A 22,697-nucleotide genomic window follows, 5' to 3' on the forward strand; every position below is an offset into this window, starting at 1 on the left:
CCGGTATATTTTCTGAGAGTCTGCTGACCAGTCTGTGTGAATCCCCCATGGATGCGGTAACAAATTACTAGAGATGAAGTGGCTGAAACAATAAGAGATCTATTCTCTTGTGGTTCTGGAGGCTTGATTTCCCTGAGCTCAGGTCAAGCTGTTGGCCCTTTGGTGGCATTAGGGGAGAATCCCTTCACTTGCTGTTGCTAGCCCCTGAAGGCCACCTGCATTCCTTGGTTCTTGACTCAATCCCTGGCTTCACTTGTCACATCTCCTACTTCCTTTGATCTTCTTGCATCTCTCTTATATAATCCTTGTGATGATATTGAGGGCCCACTTACTAATCCAGGATAACCTTTTCATCTCAAGATCCCCTACTTAATCAAATCTACAAAGTTTATTTTACCATATAAGGTAGAATTCACAGGTTCTTTTGATTACCACATGGATATCTTTAAGGAATAGTTATTTCGTTTACCACTGCATCATAAGCTGAAATATCTTGGGCTCAACTCTCTAATGTCACTTCCTACTCAAAGAAGCCTCAATTCCAAGCAGATAAAAGGAGGTGCTGCTATTGAGATTTTTACATTTTTAGGAGGCCCGATTTTATTGAAAAAACAGCTAGTATGATGACTAACAAAATGTTATTGTGTCTTCTCACATTGAATCTACAATACCATTTGGAAATAATATTGCTTCTTGAGCAGCATGAGTCATATAGAATGATCTATCTGTGGAAATAAAGCAGAGAGTTTTCACAAATCAACTTAACCTGTGTAAAATCTCAGGGAAGCAGATCAGGAATGGGACAGCCTATTGGTATGTGGAGTCCTATATAATTGCAGTGAACCTTGTTTGGAGATGGGAGATGGGCAAGATGAAGAGCTGTGACTCATGGAAGCCCAGAAAATACAGAGTCAAAAGCAATCACTTGCCCTGTGTATCTAAGCACCACACATAGGGGAAAGTGTCTTGGCTAAACAGACGTGACCCTTATGGTTTTCGTGGTAAGCATACAGTATAGGTCTCTAAAGTAGCTTGCTTGTACACACATTTTGATTCTGCTGGATGGCTACACTTTTCACTGCAAGTTTGTAAGTTCATATTGTGCTCATATTACATATTTCATTGAATTTAAGACTCAGTGATGAAACGGATATCAAAAAGAAACACTAGTGTTCTGGTGTACATTACACATTGAACCTGAACCTGGAAGTGTCAAAATAAATGAAAATTGTTGAAAATGGAGGACATAGTGGTATAACGGTTCCTGGGAGCTTGCTCCACAAGATACGCTGTAAGCGTGGTCAGTGTAGTATCATGGTCTTACAGCTGTCCATCCTTCTTTGTGTTGCTCTACCTTCCCCTCCACAGGTTTTCCCTAAATAAATCCCTTTTATGTCTTTCCTTTTGCTTCTTAGATGATTCAAACCAAGATAAAAGCCCTCTTGAAGAAATATGTGCTTTGTTTCACCACTTGCTGTCTTTGGATGTGGCTTCATTGGCAGCTAATCAGAATGATTTTGTCTGAAATCTTCCTAGTATGTACCCAGAAATAATATTTTGAAGGAAAGTTGGATCCAGGATGGAGTATGTGGGAATGTGGGGGTAAGGCCATCATCTGCCCTATACCTCCATTGGTTATTTACCTTTCAACATCTTTGGTTGTTTCCACTTAGAGACAGTGTTTGTCCATGTGACCAAAATTAGTCCTGAAAAGTTGGCTTTTCTTACCTTTGAATTTTCTTTCCAGAAGGAAGGTGGCAGCAACTGAACAGGCAGGTGAGTCTTCATAGTTCTGGGAGAAGGCATTTTCTGGGCCAGATCCAGACCTGGGAAAGAAGGCCACACCATTTACTTGACTATTTTTCGTCAGCCTCCTGAATTCGATATTATTCGATATTGTTTTGTTAAACATCTGGAATGAGATTTACTGAATAGTAGGCTTTGCCTAAAATTATGGTTTTACATGTCTATATGCTTCCCTCCTGATTATTTGATGAATTGGTTGTACTTGTGTGGGAAGATGAAGATGCTTTGGGAGGCCTGAGCTTGGTGATAACTATGACCCCAACAACAACTTGGATATTTTGTCCTTTGGGGTTTTCTATTACTACAATGGGTAGTAGATTAAAGCAGCTGGAGAAGAGCAGGTGTCCATCTTGACATAGGTGGGCTATCGGCCAGCTCTTCAAGGCCAGCAGTTCCATCAGTCTTTCTTTCAACCTCTACTTCCCAGGCCAAGAACTGCAACAGCCACTACTCAAACACCACACTGGTCTCTGTGCTGTACTGTGGTTTTAGATGAAAAATGGAGTCTTACAGTAGTCCGGTAATTTCAGTAATTTCTCCAAGGTAGTAAAAATGACAGCCAGGAGTGAAAATCAGTTAGTCTTTGGTGTGCAAAGCCAGTGGTGGGGGATGGGGGGGCGGCTTAAGAAACTTTGTGAAAAGCAGTAGAGAGGCAAGGAAAAAGTAGACAAATCACAACAAAATCATTCCTGTAAACAGAATGTCCAATGCTGAGGGTTAAAATACCAAATACAGGCTGGGGTTTGATCACACAGCACCAGTCTCAGGGAAAGGGCTTGCCAGTGAGGCAGAGAGGCAGCCTTGGTTGGAGAAACACAGCTTCTGGTGGAGAATCAAAAAAAGGAGGAACCCCCTGGAAACCTGGCAATGATTAACAATTGACTATTGGGGGGTGTCTGGGTGGCTCAGTCAGTTAAGTGTCCGACTACTGATTTTGGCTCAGGTCATGATCTCACGGTTTGTGAGACTGAGCCCCACGTCAGTCTCTGTGCTGACAGTGTGGAGTCTGCTTATGATTCTCTTTCTCCCTCTGTCTCTGTCCCTACCTTGTTCAGCTCTCCCTCACCTCTTTCAAAATAAGTAAACTTAAAAAAATGAAATACTTAAAAAAAACACAATTGACTATCAAAACTTAAATGCACAGATTTCTGTCATTAAGATTCCCTTTCCCAATATTATAGATAAGTAGATGACATCCAAAAAGCTTGAAGTCCTTACTTTTCTGTCCTAGATGTAGCCAACATGTTTCACTTGGTCCTGATAATGGAAGAGTCACAGCTTCAAATTGCGTTCTGTTTCAAGGGCATCTTGAACTTTACTTGGCCAACATGGATTTATTTAAGCATTTAAGCAACCCTGCTGTTGCATATAACCTATACAGAACAACTTAAATTCACTCAGAGTAACCCATTGTGGCCTGTAGTATTTTGTAAATGGTATTTTCTCTTTGGAACCTTTTGAGGATGCTATCCAGGAGACTTATATCTAGTAAGGGGCCATTAGCTTATATCAGATCCAAGGACCAGCCACTTCTTTCAAGTTTCTTGGCATAATGTGGCAGTTGAGGACTGTGAAATTTCTCTCACTATAAAAGAGCAACTTCCTAAAATTAAGCCTCCTGTTACATTAGAGCAGGCCAAGCACATATTAGGTGTCTTCACCTTTTGGGGTAACACATTCTACACTTACAATTTACTAAAAACTATGTGTGCTGTTAGATGCAATCCAGCTTCTTTCCATTTGGGAGAACTTCACCAAACTGTCTTGCATCTGGCCCAGCAAGCCATATAGCAGGCCCTGTCCTTAGTCTCTCTGGGCTCAGCCTTCTGAGTTGAATCAGTGGAGACATCTGATTAGGCCTTGTGGAGTCTTGGGACTAAGCACAGCTTCGTCTGGCTGTCCATGGGACTGGACCAAAGATCAGCCCCAGACATCAGTCTAGCATATGCCACTAGAGCACCAAATTTTGGCAGTCCACTGGGCCCTTTTAGAGAAAAAGGCATTCATAGCCCAAGGTGATTTGCAACAAGTCCTCATCCTGCACTGGGTTAGCCATTCAAGCCAGCAAAGGCTCAGCATGGCCCTGAGGCCTCACTGTTAAAGGAAAATTGTACCTTTAAAAAGGACTCAATCTGATGTCAAAGACCTTTCCAGAGTACAGGAGGATGTGGCTCCCTCAAGCTCAGCCTCGTGCCTACTGTTAATGGAGGTACAGCTGGTGGCACCCCCACTGTTGGCCTGTCTAGCAGTTTGAGAAGCTCCTTGGGACCAGGTGTCTGGCATGGAAAGGGAGTCAGTGTTCTTCCTGTACAACAGTGCTGCCATCGTACACAGTGCCACCCACCAGTAGGCTGCAGTGGTCATCCTGCTATCTCATATCCCTAGTCAAGGAGGGCACTCCTGGTTTGGCCCAGATAGCGGGGTTGGTGGCAGTGTGTTTGACTCCATAATAGGCCACAAAGTGAGACTCCCAAGAGCCTATATATTTGCTGATTCTTGGACTGTTAGCCATGGACTCTTAGACTGGTCTGGATAATGACAAAAGGATAATTCAATGTCTCCAGGTGCCACCATTTAGAGAGGGACAACCAAGTCACGTATGCCACTTATAGTCACTCATGTCTGTGCACACATGGCAACAAACACCAGAAGCACATTCTAATAACATTGCAGACTCCTTGTTCCAACATTCCAACAACATTCCAGACATAACCTTCATATAACTATCCTTCCAGAAATACCATGCCCACTAGGAGAGTGGGCCCCTATTACATCAGGCCACAGGGGAGTAATACCACTCACTGATTGGCGAAACAGGTGTGGAATTGCTTTCACCCTTGCTGTATCAAAACTGGTGGTAAATAGTTGCCTCTTTGTCCCCAGACAAAACTCTGGAAGTTTCCCAGATCAGTGGGACAATTTGTGATGGCAAATTTGTTGTATCAAACTGCCCTGCCTTCTGCTGGAGCTAGTGGGTATGTAAACACCATCACCAATACCTTCTTGGGATGGCTACAGGCTGTTCTCTCCAGACACACTGCTTCCATTGTGCAACATCCTTCCCAAACAGATATGTGTGTGTCCCCTTACACCCACAAGACATTACAGATTCAGACCAAGGAACATGGAACTGCTTCCACCTCCGAAGCAGTTCAGTAATGGCCTCTGGAACATGGAATCTTGTGGAATTTCCACCTAGCTCACTGGCCCCAAGCAGGGGGATTTATAGAGAGGTACAATGGCTTTCAGACAGATGCTCCTCAATTTTTAAACACTAGGGACCCCCAAATGCACAGAAATTTTACCCGTGGCTCTAATACCACTTGATTCCTGGCTCTTAGCTCTCCATACCCCCATACCAACTACATGTCTTCTTAAAAAAAACACTTCTAGTACTGACAGGGACTCCTGACTCCTCTGACCTCAAGGAGGATGTCATTCACTTCTGTTCACTAGATGAATGCTGCCCTCAGCATTGTGATCTTTCCATTGTCTCACTGTCTTCCACATGCTGGCAACCTGATCAGGGGTGGATTGTGCAATATGACCCTCTCTAATAGCCCAATAGAACAAACCCTACCAAATTGCTAAGAGGTCATGATTATACAAATTTCTTTGGCCCAGATGAAGGTCCACAATCAGCCACAAAGTGAAGGACACTGGCTTAGCTCACTATCTGGTTTTACAGCTGGTTAATTAAATCAAGTCCATAAAAAAGCTTTGCAAGTTTTATCACACCATAAAATTATGATTTCAGGGTCAACTAATGGGATTGTGGATCTCAAAAAGAAGAGAAAGGTATTCCTTCTGGTGGATGCCAGTCACATTAGGAAATGAATCCCCCAAAGGAACCATAGAATCCTATGGTGGCTCTCAGTGGATGCAGACAGGTCTCCACCCCATTCGAGATGAAGAGGCTAAAGACCCCTTGCTCCTAAGCAAAGACACTCTCTTTTTTGTTGCTATCCATACTGATTTCCCTGAAGGACACCCCACAAGCTAATCAAATGCATATTCACTCCTTTATTGTGGCTACCTCAGATAATAGGGTTGTTAGTAAATCCCTCCTCCAGCCTAACTCTATCTCAGAAGATGTGCAGGAACAAAGTCATCCAGGCATACAACTATACCAAAGGACAGCTGAGGACCAGGTGTTGCAGGCCCTATTAGAAGGGGTCAATGTGCTACCAGGCATGGATTCAGACCCGGAGTTCATCTCCCTCTACATTAAATGGTGCCAATGGAAGTGATGCTTAATAGAGTCATCCCATCCTTACACCATGCCTCAAATTATATATACCCCCCACCTAACAGCCCTACTGTTGTAAACACATCAGACTCATCTTGGCTGGCAGGTTTGTGCTCTACCCCCCTATCATAGATTTCATGGGGTTATCTTTGGATTGTATAGCTGCCATCTACAAAATGTCCTTACAGTGAGCCTATCAATGTGCCCAGAATCTATATACATTATGGATGGCGTCCCCACAAAGCTCAGTCATGGATACTGCATGCTCCTTTGCAAAGTGTACCCTGATGATCTAATGGAACCCAATGAAGTCTGCACACCTAGCAGTAGAGTTCACACTTATAGTCCCATCCTGAGCCAGGCCTCTAGCACATGTACTTGGCATTAAACACCAGCAGCCCCACTTCTACCTTTCATGGATCTCCACCCAGGAAACCACCTGCAAGCACAGCAATGCCTCAGATGACACTGCCTCAGCCCAAGAGCTCTTGCCACCATTAGAAATGTGACTGCCCTTCAGTCAGCAATGCCACTATGATAGGGTCCCCTCCTTAAGGAAAGAAAGAGAGAGAGAGAGCGAGAGTGAGAGCGAGAGAGAGAGAGAGAGAGAGAGAAAGAAGGAAAGAAAGAAAGAAAGAAAGAAAGAAAGAAAGAAAGAAATCTCAAGGCAACCTACCTATATGCATCCATGACAACATCCCTCACGACCTTGTAACATGAGAACCTCTAATCAGACTACATGTTTGTGTGTTACCATATATGAGAGACAAAGAAGTAAAAAAAATTATAAAAAACTACATCACATGGCATTTCGGGCTCAGTTCTTTGGGTTCGAAGTCAACTGAGTGGTGCTGGCAGGAATAAAGTTGCTTCCCGGAAAGAAAAGCCACGGTGTCACCACTCTCTGTGCAAGAATCCTGCTACATTACTTGGGTGCTCTTGTCCGGGATTCAGAGATGGTGCATTTCCACCTCCTTTGCCACCAAGGATGTGAACCTCGGGGTGCCAGGAGAGACGGCCTCACCCGGCACCAGCAGATTCCTGGATCTGCAAAAGACAAGTCCTCCAGGTGTGTCAGGGAGAGGACTCCCATGTGTGCTCGTAGAACACTTTAGGCCAAGGAACCAGCTCAGGGAGTGCCTGCCAGATGGGAACAACCCGGGTTTGTTTTGGCAGACCTGCCCATAATAGGCAGAAGTGGAGCTGGTCACCTCCCAGAGTTGCATTAGTAATTCCACAAGGGAAGAGGAACGAAGCTGCAACTCTAAGGTGTTGGGCACCGGGTGCTGAGTGGCAGGTTGGAGTCACCATGTAACTGTGTATGGGGATTTGTCTCTCATTCATTTTCTGGGTCAATGACTATGATAATTAGAGCCAATTTTGTCTGATTATTCTACCTCAGAATGGGGAAATAGGGAATATTCCCAAGCAGCTCCCAAACTCCTTTTGTTTCAGGGAAGTTCCTTGTTGTCTCTGGAGTCTCTGGATTAACATTGACTGCCTACTTCCACTGGTGGAAAACAAAACAAAAGAACCCTGTAGTTTGCTCCTCTGTCTGAACTGACTAGATTAAAAACAAGGGGTTCTCTCTCTTTGCCTTCTGATGGCAACTCATCTCTTCTGCCTTCCCTCCTCCCTTTTCTGCACCACCTGAGGGGTGGCCTGCATAATTGGTTCCTTAATGCCTCAGGTACCATCAACTTCTCCTCCCACCTGAGATGTTGAGGAGTGAAGACCACCAACATCAGATTTCCCCCACCAACATTCCAGGTAAAAATTAATCATAGGGAACAAATTATCTTACGTGGACTCATGTAAACGTATTCAGTGTTTAAGCTAATTTAAGTTTGTTAGTTTGAGATAGACAATGTTTATCAACATTTAAAAAAAAAAGAAAACTTTAATTCTACCTATTTGCTGAAGGTCAAATAAGCTCATGTTATCTCTGTCCCAATTTGTTAACAAAAGGAAGACTTAGAGTGATGGGTAATTTTGTCTGTTTCATAGTTTTCATGGATTATTGTTAAGATAGCTTTCAGAGTCCTTGGTAACCTAAAACATTCAAGTTTTGCTTGCATGATAAATTGAGATTAAATTCATTGGATATCTAACTAGATAAGAGGCTAAATCCCTAATAACTAGATATAGATCAGTGATTTTGACTTGTTGCAGGAAACAAAAAAAAAAACAACAGGATATGTGGAACTGTTGAAAAACATGCTTTGTGCCTAATGGGTTCATAAGTTTGCTATCTCAAAAAATTATGATATAACATAGAGTTCACAATTGGTTACTACTTAGTTTCCACTGGAGACTAAGGTTTCTAAAAGTTAAAATTCTCCTACATGTAGTTAAAACTGATAAAAAGAAAAAAAAAGAAAAGCAACTCTGTATGTAGAAAAGGAGATATGAAAGAAAGACATTAGAAATGGAAATATATTTTTGTTGAAAGTAAAAGAAAGTAATTTTTTCCTAAATGAGACTGGTTGTTCGGAGAAAAGTAGCTTGGGACAAAATCTAAATGTAAGAAAAAGTTGTAGAAAGCTTGTGAAGAAAAATCTTCCAAAAAATTTTTTATGTGTGGTCAGGACAGACTAAGGTTAAGATAAAAAGATTTTAAAAGTACACAGGGTTAAGATTAAAATCCCTGCTCCTTTGAAAGCAGGAAACAACCTCCTTGACCTCCACCGCAGCAACTTCTTACTTTACACATCCCCAAAAGCAAGNTCCTGCTCCTTTTACTCAAAGGTTGGGAAAATGATGGCAATACTCTTGGTTCAAGCCTTAAAATCCTCCACATTTTTGTTGTTCCTGTTTAGGAGAGGAATGGATTCCTATGCCATTTGAGGGATGGATGATATCTATAAAGGGCTTTTACTAAAAAACATGGGAGCCATTTTACTAAACTTAGCCCATTGTATGACACAAATGGATATCCACATGTCTCACATAACTATGTGAGTATTGCTGAAAAAGGCAGGGGGATAGACCTTGACTTTGGCTCCTAATCTCTCTCCCTCGTTGGCCAGTGATCAGTATGTAAGTTACTGCTGAGCCAAAATAAAATCAGTGCATCCCACAACAACCAGGAAAGTATTTCTTGGTCACAGTCCTTACTGCCAATGTCCTACAGATGGGAAATGGAGGGGTGTAAAGAAAAAAAAACCCTTTACATTTCAAAGTTTAAGACAGATAAAAGGAGATCTAGGTAAGGTTTCAGACTGGATAAATATATAAAAGCTTTTCAGAATATTATAACATATTTTTTGAGTTGACCTGGAAAAATATAATGCTTTTGTTAAAACAGACTCTTAATGAGACAGATGTTTTGGGGCGAAAAATTAAGGAAATCTGAGATTTAGCCCTTAAATTATGCTGAATTAGCCGCTATTTTACAAACACAAAATGGAAGCCCAATGGTCTGCCTGGAAAGGTTGAGGGGAGGGAGGCTCTTATGAAATATATGCCTATCCCCTCCCGCCCCCCAACTCCCTTAAATTTGAGATAATTTTAAGGCACAAATTTGTCTCTCAATCAGCCCTAGATATTCAGAGAACACACACAGATTGGCTGTTGGCCTTGCAGGGACCTGGAGGAGCTCCTATGAGCTGCAAATTGGGTGTATTACAAACAAAACAGTAAAGGAAGCTTAAAAACAATCTGCGGCCTTAGTTGTGGCCTTACGTACTATGTCAGACCAGACTTCCCGAGGTCCCGGCACCAAGTGCCATTTATACGTCCATTCAGAGCACTAAAATGAGAATGTCCTCAGAGGGGACAACCAAAATGAAAACCCCGTAAACCATGCCCCGTGTGTGGAAACAATCACGGAAGATCTGAATGCCCTTGGGAACCTCTATCTGTCAGGGCTCAGATTACCAATGTCCTTGGACAGGACTAACCAGGGCCTGGGGCTTTTCAAGATGGCTCCCCTAGACAACTGTCTATCAGAAACCTAGAGCCTGGGATAACTCTAAATATAGAAGGAAAACTGGTCGTATTCCTTCTTGACACTAGAACTACCTTTTCTGGCCTCCCTTCCACTCCAGGCCGACTGTCCAAATGCAGCATGACAATTAAAGGCATCTCTGGAAAACTTCTAACTAAAGTTTTCTCTCAGCCCCTGGGATATTTATGGGGAAGCCTAATTTTTTTAATCCTTCTTTCCTAATAATGCCAGAGAGCCTTACTCCCTTGCTAGAAAGGGACATTATAAGTAAATTAGAGACTATGGAGCTACTAACTCCAGGACAGAGAAATACTTATGTGAGTTTTTGGAAATTACTGGATATTGTAGGCTGTCCATACCAGGGTTCAGGAAAATAGTTTGCTGCTATATCATTATTAAGGAGACTCAATCCCACCTACTCTCCCCTCCCCACTCCCGATAAACTGGGGTCTGACTCCTAAACACTGTCCCCAGCTCTTGGAATGGCTATAAACAGAGCAGAGCAATTACTATTCCCAAGCTCACAGAGCTAAAAAGTCATAAAACACAGGATCACGCCTTTCATTCAGTAAGGGGCAAAACTTATCAAAATGGCCCAAAGATGTTTACTGGAAAAAGATTTGTCAAGGACAGTTCTGCAAGTAGTATCAGCCTGTGAAGTATGTCTTAGAAACAATCCTTTCAACCACAAACTTGCTCTCCCAGACAATCAAGGAACTGGAGACTATTCAGAAAAGACTAATAATTAGGTTTCACTCAAATGCCAACTTCAAAAAAAATCCAACATCTATTTGTATGGGTTAATATTTTTACTAATTGTATAAAGGCCTTCCCCTACAATCCAGAAAAGGCACAAAAAGTATAAAATTCTGCTTTATAAAATAATACCCAGGTTTGGCATACCTAAAAATTTGCAAATTAATAATGGTAAATGGGGGCATCTGGATGGCTCAGGTCATGATCTCGCGATTCATGGGTTCGAGCTCCGCGCCGGGGTCTGTGCTGACAGCTCAGAGCCTGGAGCCTGTTTCAAATTCTGTATCTCCCTCTCTCTCTGACCCTCCCCTGTTCATGCTGTCACTATTTCTCTCTCTATTTCTCTCTGTCTCTGTCTCTCTCTCTCAGAAATAAATAAAACTTTAAAATTGTTTTAAAAAAACATTGTAAATGGCTGCCTTGACTCTGTATCTAGCAGAACTCCTGGGTTTAGAAAATGTTTTACACATCAAAATAAAGCAGACTGTCTGCTTATACTCAGCGAAACTCTAAATAACAACTCACAAGCATTAGATGCTTAAATAATTTATTTATTTTTTTTTTACTTAGGGCCAAACTTTTGATAATAGAGCCACCATGAATTACTTACTGCTCCTGGTTCTCCATCACGTGGGTTATGAGAACTTCCCTGACATACATTATTTACAAAATCAGGATCTCTCACAGATGATTTGACAGGTTTGGAAACTGTAAACATTAAGATGACATCTTGTTAGTCAATATAATCTTTACTTCGTGTTTTTCTCTTTGTGTCTACTAATGTTTATGCTGCCTCATGCCTGCCAGCCTTCCTATAAAACCATACTGTGGGCCAATCCACTAACCTTAGGGTAGACTGTAACTGCTGTATCCCTACACCGTCCCTTATCAACTTGAAGATGCCAGAATAGTCATTATTCCTGTTTCCTAACAGCAGTTACAGTCCCTATTCAAGGGAGGAATAAATAGGGAAAGGGTTAACATAAGGCAGGGAGAGATAAGGGACCTTCAGGGAGGCAGACTACAGCTGCAAGTGGGAGGCAAAAGAAACAGATGGAGTTCTCCCTTTATAAAATCCTTTATGAGTGCCCTCCCCACCTCCACTATCAAGGGTATATAGAGGAGAATCTAAATGAGATAGACAATCTAACCCTAAAACAACAGATGCAGGGTTAACCGTCTTTCACCACAGAGTCAGAGAACGATTACCTGTATCTGACCACAGACGCTCACCCCTTTAAGCCAGGAGATGCGATATGGATAAAAGAGTAAAGTGTCCAACCCATAAAACCCCTTTGTAGGGGCCCGTTCACTGTCATTTTGACCACCCTTATTGCAGTAAAGGTAGCCAGTGTGGGTCCCTGGATTCATTATAGCAGAGTGAAGCCGGCATCTCCAACTGGGAATGCATTTCTGATCCATCAACGCTGTGAAAGCTGACCATATGGAAAAAGCAATCTGCAACTCCAGAGGCTCCAGGAGACTGCAGCCCTGCTTTAGTCACTTCAGAAGCCAACTAATCTCTGCACAGCAGAAGCTTAAGGAATCCATGGTCTGGTGAAACAAAAGACTATCCTTATTTTTATGTTTCCTTACTGTGATGCACTGTCACGACTTGTTTCTCACTATTACTGTGATTCTTCTAACTCTTTGCCATAGGATTGGCCGAGGCCACCCTGGCCAGCTGGAAATTGGTGAGAGGTTTCTGTTAACAGTCACCGTCCTTTTGTGGATAGGATACCTTGTTGGTACCAACATGGGAAAACAATGGCCATAAGAGACTGGAAAATGAGATCCCAACAAACCTTATATTAAAACAAAATACTCCAATCCTACTACCTGGGTTTGGCTTCTCAAAAGCTCAATTATTGGGAAAAACTGTCTTGCCTAGTGAGGGGAAAAGTTCACCATCGTCTCTGTTAAAAACTTAACATGTTAAGAAGATGTGGTTTATCTATACCATGGAATACTACATGGCAATGAGAAAGAATGAAATCTGGCCATGTGTAGCAACATGGATGGACCTTGAGGGTGTTATGCTGAGCGAAATAAGTCAGGCAGAGAAGGACAAATATCATATGTTTGCACGTATAGGAGGATTAGGAGGAACTTGACGGAGGAACAAGGGGGAGAAGAAGGGCGGAAATGGTGGGGGAAAGGGAGAGAGGCAAACCATGAGAGACTCTTGAATGCTGACAAAAACTGAGGACTGATGGATGTGGGGGGGAGGGAGGGATGGGCATGGAGGAGGGCACTTGTGGGGATGAGCACTGAGTGTTATGTGGAAACTAATTTGACAATAAACTATTTGTAAAAAAAAATTAAAAAAATAAACTGTCGAGACTAAAAAAAAAAAAAACTTAACATGTCTAGGCCAATGATTTTAAAACTCAACTGCCCAGGAAAAACAATGGCTGGGGGACCCCAGATTACCTTAAACCTGATCCCTACCCCTTGTCTAACTTCTATCATCCCCAAGAGGCCTGAGACAATGTCAACAGAGCCATCAAATGGTGCGTCCCAGTTGGGCTGTACTAGATATTTGGAAGGACAGCCTAGTTTCTACTTCCCTCAGTCTGGTCAGGGTCATTGTGCTGGAAACTATTCATCCATCTTTCTTTCGTCCTGATCCCACTTGCCAGAGAAAAACATTTGGGAGACCAAGTGTATTGGGACAGGGAGACTCAAAAAAGCAGGGTGCCTTACAAATTAACAATTAAAAAAATAATAAATGACCTCCCAAGCCTGTAATCCAATATTATGGCTCTGCCATCTAGACAAAGGATTGGTATTGGGGCTACTACATTCCCATTTACATCCTAAGCCACACATATTAGACTACAGCAATTGTAAAAATTATAACCAATGAAACTTCCAGAGCTCTTAACTTACTAGCCAAGCAACAAACTTAAATGTACAATGCCATCTATCAAAATTGCTTGGCCTCAAGTTACATGCTTGGTTCTGAGAGAGGTGTTTGTGAAAAATTTAACCTGAGAAACTACAGCCTGCTGATAGATGATGAGGAAAAAGTCATAGAGGAGATCACAATCAAATACAAAAGGTTACTCATGTCCAGTCCAGACCTGGAACAGTTGAAACCCCGGGGAGTTATTTGGAGGATGTCTTTCAACTCTCGGGGGATTCAAAAGCCTCATGTAAATCATCCTCCTAATTTTAGGAGGGTACTTAATCCTGAGCAATTTACCAGGGTGAGTTTGATTTAACAAAGAAGAAAACATTACAAGAATTGATAGTAAGAATTTCACATTATTTAATATTAGAACTAAAACTTAAAACGGATGAAGGGATGGGTGGAAGAACAATATGTAAACCTTATAGGTTCTAACAAAGTAGAAAGAATGTAACTTAAAATTTAGAGTAAGATTACTGGTGATTATAAAAGTAACGGGGGGAATACAAAAATTCCTTTGAAACTGGCAGATCAGGTAGTGAAAGGTTAAGTAAGAGGAAAGAGGATTAAGTACTTATATAAGGTGATAATAATACACAAGCAACCAATCACCAGAAAAATATTTAACAATTTCCTAAACAAAAACAGAAACTCAAAATAAAAAAGAAGTGAAAACTCACACACAAAGCCATCCAAATTGGTCAGGAAGAAGTAAAACTTTCACTATTTGCGGATGACATGATACTATATATAAAAAACCCTAAAAACTCCACCAAGAAACAATTAGAACTAATGTATAAATTCAGCTGAGTCACAGGATACAAAACCAATGAACAGAAATCTATTGCATTTATACACCAATAAATAAGGAACAGAAAGAGAAATTAAGAAAGCAATCCCATTATAATTGCACCAAAAGTAATAAAACACCTAGGAATGCACTTATCCAAGGACGTGAAAGATCTGTACCCTGAAAACTATAAAACATTGATGAGATAAATTGAAGATGACACACAAAAAATGGAAAGACATTCCATGCTCATGGATTGGAAGAACAAATGTTATTAAAATGTCCATACTATCCAAAGTAATGTACACATTTAATAAAGTCCTTATCAAAATGCAACAGCACTTATTCTCAGAAACAGAACACATAATTCTAAAATTTTTATAAACCACAAAAGACCCCAAATAGTCAAAAACAATCTTGAGAAAGAAAAACAAAGCTGGAGGTATGACAATTCCTGATTTCAAGTTATACTACAAAGCTGTAGTAATGAAAACAGTATGGTACCGACACAAACATAGACACATAGATCAATAGACCAGGATAGAAAGCCCAGAAACAACCCAAAATTATGTGGTCAATTAATCTGCAACAAGGCAGGAAAGAATATCCAATGGGAAAGAGACTGCCTCTTCAACAGGTAGTGCTGGGAGGTTTGGACAGCTACATGCAGAAGAATGAAGCTGGATCACTTTCTTACATCATACACAAAAATCAATTCAAACTGGATGAAAAGGGCACCTAGGTGACTCAATCAGCTGAGCGTCTGACTTCAGCTGAGGTTATGATCTTGCATTTTGTGAGTTCAAGCTCCACACTGGACTCCCTCCTGTCAGATCCTTCAGATCCTCTGTTTTCCTCTCTCTCTGCCTCTCCCCTGCTTGTGCTGTCCTTCTCAAAAATAACTAAACCTTAGAAAAGTGGATGAAAGGCCTAAATGTGAGACCTGAAACCATAAACATCCTAGAAGAGAGCACAAGCAGTAATTTCTCCGAGATAGGCCATAGCAACATTTTTCTAGATATGAATCCTGAGGCAAAGAAAATAAAAGCAAAAATAAACTACTGAGACCACCTCAAAATAAATCTTCTTCTCAGCAAGGAAACACTCAGCAAAACGAAAAAGACAACCTACTGAATGGGAGAGAATATTTGCAAATGATATATCTGATAAAGGGTTAGTATCTAAAATATATAAAGAACATATATAACTTAATACCACAAAAAACAAATAATCCAAGTAAAATGGGCAGAACACATGAAGAGACATTTCTCCAAAGAAGACATCCAGATGGCATACAGACACGTGAAAAGATGCTCAACATCACTCCTCATCAGGGAAATGCAAATCAAAATTAAAATGAGGTGTGCCTTGGTGGCTCAGTCAGTTGACTATCGGACTTTGGCTCAGGTTGTGATCTTGTAGAGTCCTTCATTGGACTCTGCACTGACAGCTCAGAGCCTGGAGCCTGCTTCAGATTCTCTCTCTCTCTCTCTCTCTCTCTCTCTGTCCCTCCTTCACTTGATCTCTCTCTCTCTCTCTTTCTCTGTCTCAAGAAGAAATAAATAAACTTGAAAAGACATATGTACATATTTAAAAAAACTACAATGAGATATTACCTTGCACCTGTCAGAATAGCTAAAATAAAAAACATAAGTAATAATAAACTGGTGAAGGTCTGATGAAAAGGAATCCTCTTGCACTGTTGGTGGGAATAAAAACTGGTACAACCGCTGTGGAAAACACTATGGAGCTTCCTCACAAAATTAAAAACAGAACTACCCTACAATCTAGTAATCATGCATATACATATATATATGGAATATTACTGAGTCATAAAAAATAATGAAATCTTGCCATTTGTAATGAAGTAATGACATGGATGGAGGTAGAGACTATTATGCTAAGTGAAATAACTCAGTCAGAGAAAGACAAATACCACATAACCTCACTCTTACACAGAATTTAAGAAACAAAACAGATGAACAAAAGAAATATAAAAAAGAGAGAGAGAAATCAAGAAACAGACTCTTAACTATAGAGAAGAAACATGGATATCAGAGGGGAGCTGGATGAGGAGATGTGTCAACTAGGTAAAGGGATTAGGAATACACTTATTGTGATGAGCACTGAGTAACATATAGATTTGTTGAATCACTATATTGTATATCTGAGACTAATATAACACTGTATGTTAACTATAGTGGAATTAAAATAGAAAATAAAAATAACTTAAGAACTCAGACAAATTTTTTAAGAAAAAGAAAAATAAAAAGGATATAACAAATAGGGAAAGAAACAGTAAACATTTCTTATTGCACATGATAATATTGTCACCATCTAGACCCCAAGGCCTGACCTTTACTACCCACCTGCTTGTACCCACCAACATGTGTTACACATTTTTCCTCAAGCTCTTCTTTTCAGCTTATCTCTTAACTCTGCCAAAAGACCCAATGGTCATAGCATCCTGTGATGGAAACCGAAACTATCCTTCAAGCAATAATGACTGCCCTGATGATGAGCTCCAAGTGGCCCAGACCATCCATACCAGTTTGAGGTCAACCCCCAACTCACATCTGCACAGACAGACCATGGAGTGACCTTGAGGTGACCAACAGTGACCTTTACTTCATTATAATGTTAAAACCTCCACCCAAGGAGGAGCACAGGCCTCATTAACATAACATGCAATGTGTGTATAGGCATGTTTCCTTAAGGCACATGCATCACCTTATGCCTCCCCCTTTACATACATGACAAAACTCCCCTTTCTGAATATTTATCCTAACCCTAAATAAAATGAACCCATTTACCCTTGTTCTGAGAGTCATGGCTTTGGAAATTATTCCCCATGATCTCCTTATCGCTACAAATAAAGATTCCTTTGTGTGACAGCTTTACCTGGTGTAGTTTCTATCTGTGACTCCCTAAGGAGTAAATTCATGTTAGTTCAGTTACAATATGACATAATTGTGAACAAACATATCAGCCATATCAATAAATGTGAGTGGGACCAAATCATCTATTAAAAATAGATGATTCAAGGGGTCACTGGCAGGCTCAGTTGAAAGAGCATGTGACTCTTGATCTTAGGGTTGTGAGTTCGAGCCCCATGTTGGATGTAGAGATTACTAAAATGAATAAAAATAGGTTCAGATTGGCTCATAAGAGAAAACTTGATCATATGCAGCATAGAAGACACACCTAAAACACAGAAAAAGTGAAAATAAAAGGGGAAATAAGTAGCGATGATGATGTTATCAGATAAAGTAGTATTCAACCCCAAAAGCATTATATAAGACAAAGAAAGAACTCTGGAGGTGCCTGGGTGGCTTGGTCAGTTAAGTGTCTGAGTCTTAATTTTGGCTCAGGTCATGATCTTATGGTTCGTGGGACTGAGCCCTGTGCCAGGCTCTGTGTTCACAGTGTGGAGCCTGTTTGGGGTTATGTCTCTCTCCCCCCCCCACCCCCGTGCGTGTGCATGTGCTCTCTCTCTCTCTCTCTCTCTCTGTCTCTCTCTCTGTCTCTCAACATAAAAAAATAAACTGAAAAAAAGAATTTTACAATGCTAAAATGTCCCTTATATCAATAAAATAGAAAAATCATGAATATCTATGAGCCAAATAACAGAATAACCCAATAGAATATACAAAAGTTACTAGAACCAATAAGCAGGGATGCGGAATACAAGATCAAGTATAAATAGCAATTATACTTCAGTATACCAGCAACAAATAAAGATTAATATCAAAAAATGCCATTTATAATACCATTAAATAAAAATATTTACGGTTAAATTTGATTGAAGATGTGCTTGACATAAGTGACAGAAGACATCAGACACTGGCAAGGGAAATTAAACAAGGCCTAAGTTGTTGAAGAGACGAACCACATTCCTAGATCAGAAATCCAGATTTTGTTAGAGTAATACTTCTCCCCAAATAGATCAGTAGATTCAATGTAATCCCAACCAAATATTGGAATTTTTTTTTAGAAACAAACAGTCTGATTCTAGAACTTACAAAGATCCTAATATAGGTAAAGCAACTTTGAAAATGAAATAGAAACCTGGAGAATTTACAATATCTAATTTCAAAGCTTATGAAGCTATAGTAAGCAGGAGGTGTGGAGTTGGCATAGAGATAGACACAAAATGGTATATATATAACATATATAGACACATATAGTTGATTTTTGACAAGAGATCAAGCTATTCAAAGGGAGAAAATGGATATTTTTCAGTTAATGGTCCTGGAATAGTTGACACAATCAATAATGTGTTTTCAATAGGTATTATTTTAGAAATGAAAATAATTGTGGTTTGACAGTTAATAATTTACTCAATGTCACCAGGTAAACATTTGAACCTGTATTATTTGATTCAAAAGTCTATGGCTTTTCATCATTGGGTTGTCATCTGTTATAAAAGCTAGTATTTGCCACTATTTCCTGTATAAAAACATGTCCTTTATTCCTAATTGATTTCAAGCTCTTCAAGGATGCTGTGTCTTATATTTCTTCACATCTTTGGTGTGAAGCGTAATTGTTTGTTGATGATAATAATCTATATATGATTTTGTTTGATTCTGTGGTCGACTGGCTATAGATAAAATATATTTGAAGAGAATCCTCTATGAGAAGGGAGCACAATCACAGAGGAATGTGGTTCTTAATCACTGGATGCTAGGAGTCCTCACCCTTCCTTCTCTGTGTTATACATTCATCGTTACTCTTGAATTCCCAATCGCCAGTAGGGAATGAGCTGTCTGATGCTGCCCAATCTTATATATTTAGAAAAGGAATTTAGAAGTCTTATTTCCCAGATGAAGTGAGTATAATGATCTTAACCTCTTTCCCAGTATCCTTGAAATATTTTCCAGAAGGCTAATTGTAGAAATAATTCTCTTCTCAGATGCAAACTGACCTAACACGGTAGTCATGGGTCTTAGCTACATCATGGGCATTATTTGGGTAAGCTTACCTGAGTTGAAGGGTGGGGGAAGAGCCCACTCAATGAAAGGTTGCCGGTCAAAGGTGTTGGCCCGCTGGCACTTCTCCACATCGCCATCATTTTGGATCATGTCCACAATCTCCTGTGTCCAGGTTGTACCTAGGGGCAATACTTACCGTCAATTCCATCTACTCACTGCACAGTTCAATTCATTTCCTTGATTATTTATGTGTTCAGTAAAATTTATACGTGCTGAGTGTTAAGCAGAATCAGCTTACTTACTGCCTCGTCTTTAATCCTCAGATAGTCTGAGCAAATGAATACTGAATACTGAATCAAATTACCGTAGGGACATACAGAGATGAATTAGGCACTGTTCTTGTCTCATAACGTTTACAATCTTTTTGGACGATGTAAGATAGGACAGTGACTGCTTCTTGCCTAGCTTATATCCATTCTTCCTTTCTTCCTCAAGTTAATAGATCCTTAATTTTTAGCTGGGCATATAGTTATTTGCCTCAAAGGCAATGTTCTTCAGTCTTTCTTGCATAATGTGGCCACGCCATTTTGGAAAGTTGTCTTTAAAGAAAAGGGACTGCGCCTGGGTGGCTCAGTCGGTTAAGAGTTCGACTTCAGCTCAGGCCATGATCTCATGGTTCATAGGTTCGAACCCCACGTCAGTCTTGTGCTGACAGCTAGCCCAGAGCCAGGAGCCTGTCATCGGAATCTGTGTCTCCCTCTCTCTCTGAGACTCCCCCGTTCATGCTGTCTCTATCTCTCTCTCAAAAATAAAGAAAACATTTAAAAACTTTAAAGGGAAGGGACATGACCTTATTCCTCCTTTCCTACCTCCTTGCTGCTTTTGAAGTGTGCATGGGATGGCTCGAGCTCCAGGAGTCAGATTGGACCGTAAAACCAAAAGCTACACTTGGAGATGGTGCAGTAGAAAGTTAGGAAAAGTCCGAGTCTTTGATGATCAATGCAGCCACCGTTTCAGCACTGACTACTAATTCTTCAGACTGCTTTTTCTTTTGTGTGATTTTGGGTTTTGTGACACTTGTAGCAAAATTGAATCTAAAGGATACAGAAGAGGAGTGGACATAGACATAGAGGTGGACAAAGAGGTAGACTCATTGTCCACCAGATATCCATTTTCCTGTTTACATCAGAAGTGTTTGGTGTCTCTCTGGTTGCTCGCTGAAACATAGGACATATACACAGTTAACTAGAAAATGAACAGTATACAGTAAGAGCCAAAAAGGATGTGCAAAGGGATACAGGACTAGTCTACAGAGGAGGAGAGCCAACTTGCTGTGGAAGAGGTAAGTAAGGATCAGCTGAGATGGCTTTGAAGTGTAGAGTCAAGAGGGACTGGAATGTCCATTCACATTAAGAAGCCAGGGCATCCCAGGCAGGGAGCCTCAGGAGCAAGATAGAGTCACATTTCCTCATTGGGAAGTAGAAACAGGCGCACAGCAGGTATGAGGTGGTAGCTGAAGTGAGGGACTAAAGGCTGGAGACTTGGGAACTGTCTTATGAGAGGCTTTGGGATTGACTGCAAAATTTGAAAGGTGAGTTGAAAATATTTCTGCTCTGAGGTGCAATGAAAATTCAGGTTCAGTTCTGGGCAGGAGTGTCCTGTGCAAACCAGACAGAGAAGGAGATTCTTGAAACAATTGAACCCTGATGACAGAAAGGCCATGCCCTAGTTTAAGTAACGCTGAATCTTGAGAGCAGAGTGAGGCTAAGGAGGGAATGCCTAGCCAGAGTCTATTAACAGTCTAATAAAGAAAGGTTCGAAGAACTGCAGTGATCACACCCTTTTATGAGGTCTTTTGGTTAGGATTACCTGAAGTCCACCTTGGTGAGTCAAATGGCCACTGAGACTTTCCCAAACTGGCTACAGCTTCGAGATCCCTGTCTCACTTGGTCATACAGCTTGACATTACCAGCGCAGGTAATGCAGGGGGATCGTCAGTCATTTTCGCAGCCTACCCAAGTAAGATATTCTCTGTTCGTCCACCCCTGTACAAATCTCGGAACTTCTTGCCTTCTCAGACCTTCACTTTTGTCACAGCCTCTCATTATTTTTATGAGGCCCTGGTAGGTGTCATCTCCCCTTCTTCAGATTCTTCTTCAGATTGGGTTTGGACTCAATACCATCAGAATATTTCCGATTGAGGGGAAAGCCCTCATTTCCACATCAGTGTCCCCCACCAAGGGACACTTATTAATGGGCATGAAGTGCTGTTACTGCGGGGTTGCCTCACGGATGGGAACCAGGAGTGGCTGGGTTGGCAAGATTACTGTGAGAACTTCTGTACAATTTCTCAGACTCTGCTTTTAAATAACTTTACAATTCATTCAGTCCTTTGAAGATTTCGCATCTGCCAATCTCTTTCTTCATCTGAGACCTACTAAAACAGGAAAACCTTGGATCCTAGGGGATTGGAGCTCAGAAGCAAGTCTGGGTTCATTTCTCCAGGGGCTAGGCCTGGAGAAAATCTGCATTTTTAAAATCAGAAGACCCCTGCTCCTCCTATCCACCTCCAGATTCCCAAACCTACCTGCTTTGGCATAGGATGCAATGAGAAGATCATCAGGTCTTGCTTGGAAATTCCAGATGTTCTCCCAATTATCACTCATCATCTTGGTCATAAGGACTCCATTCACTTCCCTGGTTTCTGGTTGTATGTATTTTCCGACTAGCTGAAGGTCTTTCATTTCCTCCAAGGACATCTTTCTACGTAGACTTATGAGACTGATGCTTAAAGAAAAGTGTGCTTGTATCAACTCAGAACAGTCATTCCTGTCAAGAAAAATATTCCTGAGAAGGTTAGGATAGGGGCACGTGGGTGACTCAGTCAGGTAAGTGCCCAACGTCAGCTCAGGACATGATCTCTCAGTCAGTGAGTCCGAATCCCACATTGGGCTCTGTGCTGACAGCTCAGAGCCTGGAGCCTGCTTCTTTTTCTGTGTCTCCCTCTGTCTCTGCCCTTCCCCTGCTTGCACTCTGTCTTTCTCTCTCTAAAAAATAAAATAAACACACACACACAAAAAAAAAAAAAGAAAGGAGAGGCAGTGACATGGTGGGCATTCATTACTATGCTTAATGTTAATTTCAGTGAGAGAAGTCATGGGAGGAGCCAGAAGCATTTTCAATAGCGTCGTTTCAGGGTGTCCAGATGGTAAAGGTAAGAACATATTTCAGAGGAAAACACGCTGTGAGATGAGTTAGACTGGATGGGTTTCAAGGGGCTCATCAGAGATGTCTTGTCTGAC

General features: G+C 41.0%; 1 pseudogene; it reads right to left on the reverse strand.

The window, feature by feature from the left end:
* The window catches only part of LOC144221690 (sulfotransferase 1C1-like), a 30,036-nt pseudogene extending 7,882 nt beyond the window's left edge, over positions 1 to 22,154 (reverse strand).
* Between the last annotated feature and the right edge of the window lie 543 nt (positions 22,155 to 22,697).

Source organism: Crocuta crocuta, unplaced genomic scaffold (genome assembly GCF_008692635.1).
Source record: "Crocuta crocuta isolate KB4526 unplaced genomic scaffold, BGI_CrCroc_1.0 scaffold161, whole genome shotgun sequence".
NCBI lineage: Eukaryota > Metazoa > Chordata > Mammalia > Carnivora > Hyaenidae > Crocuta > Crocuta crocuta.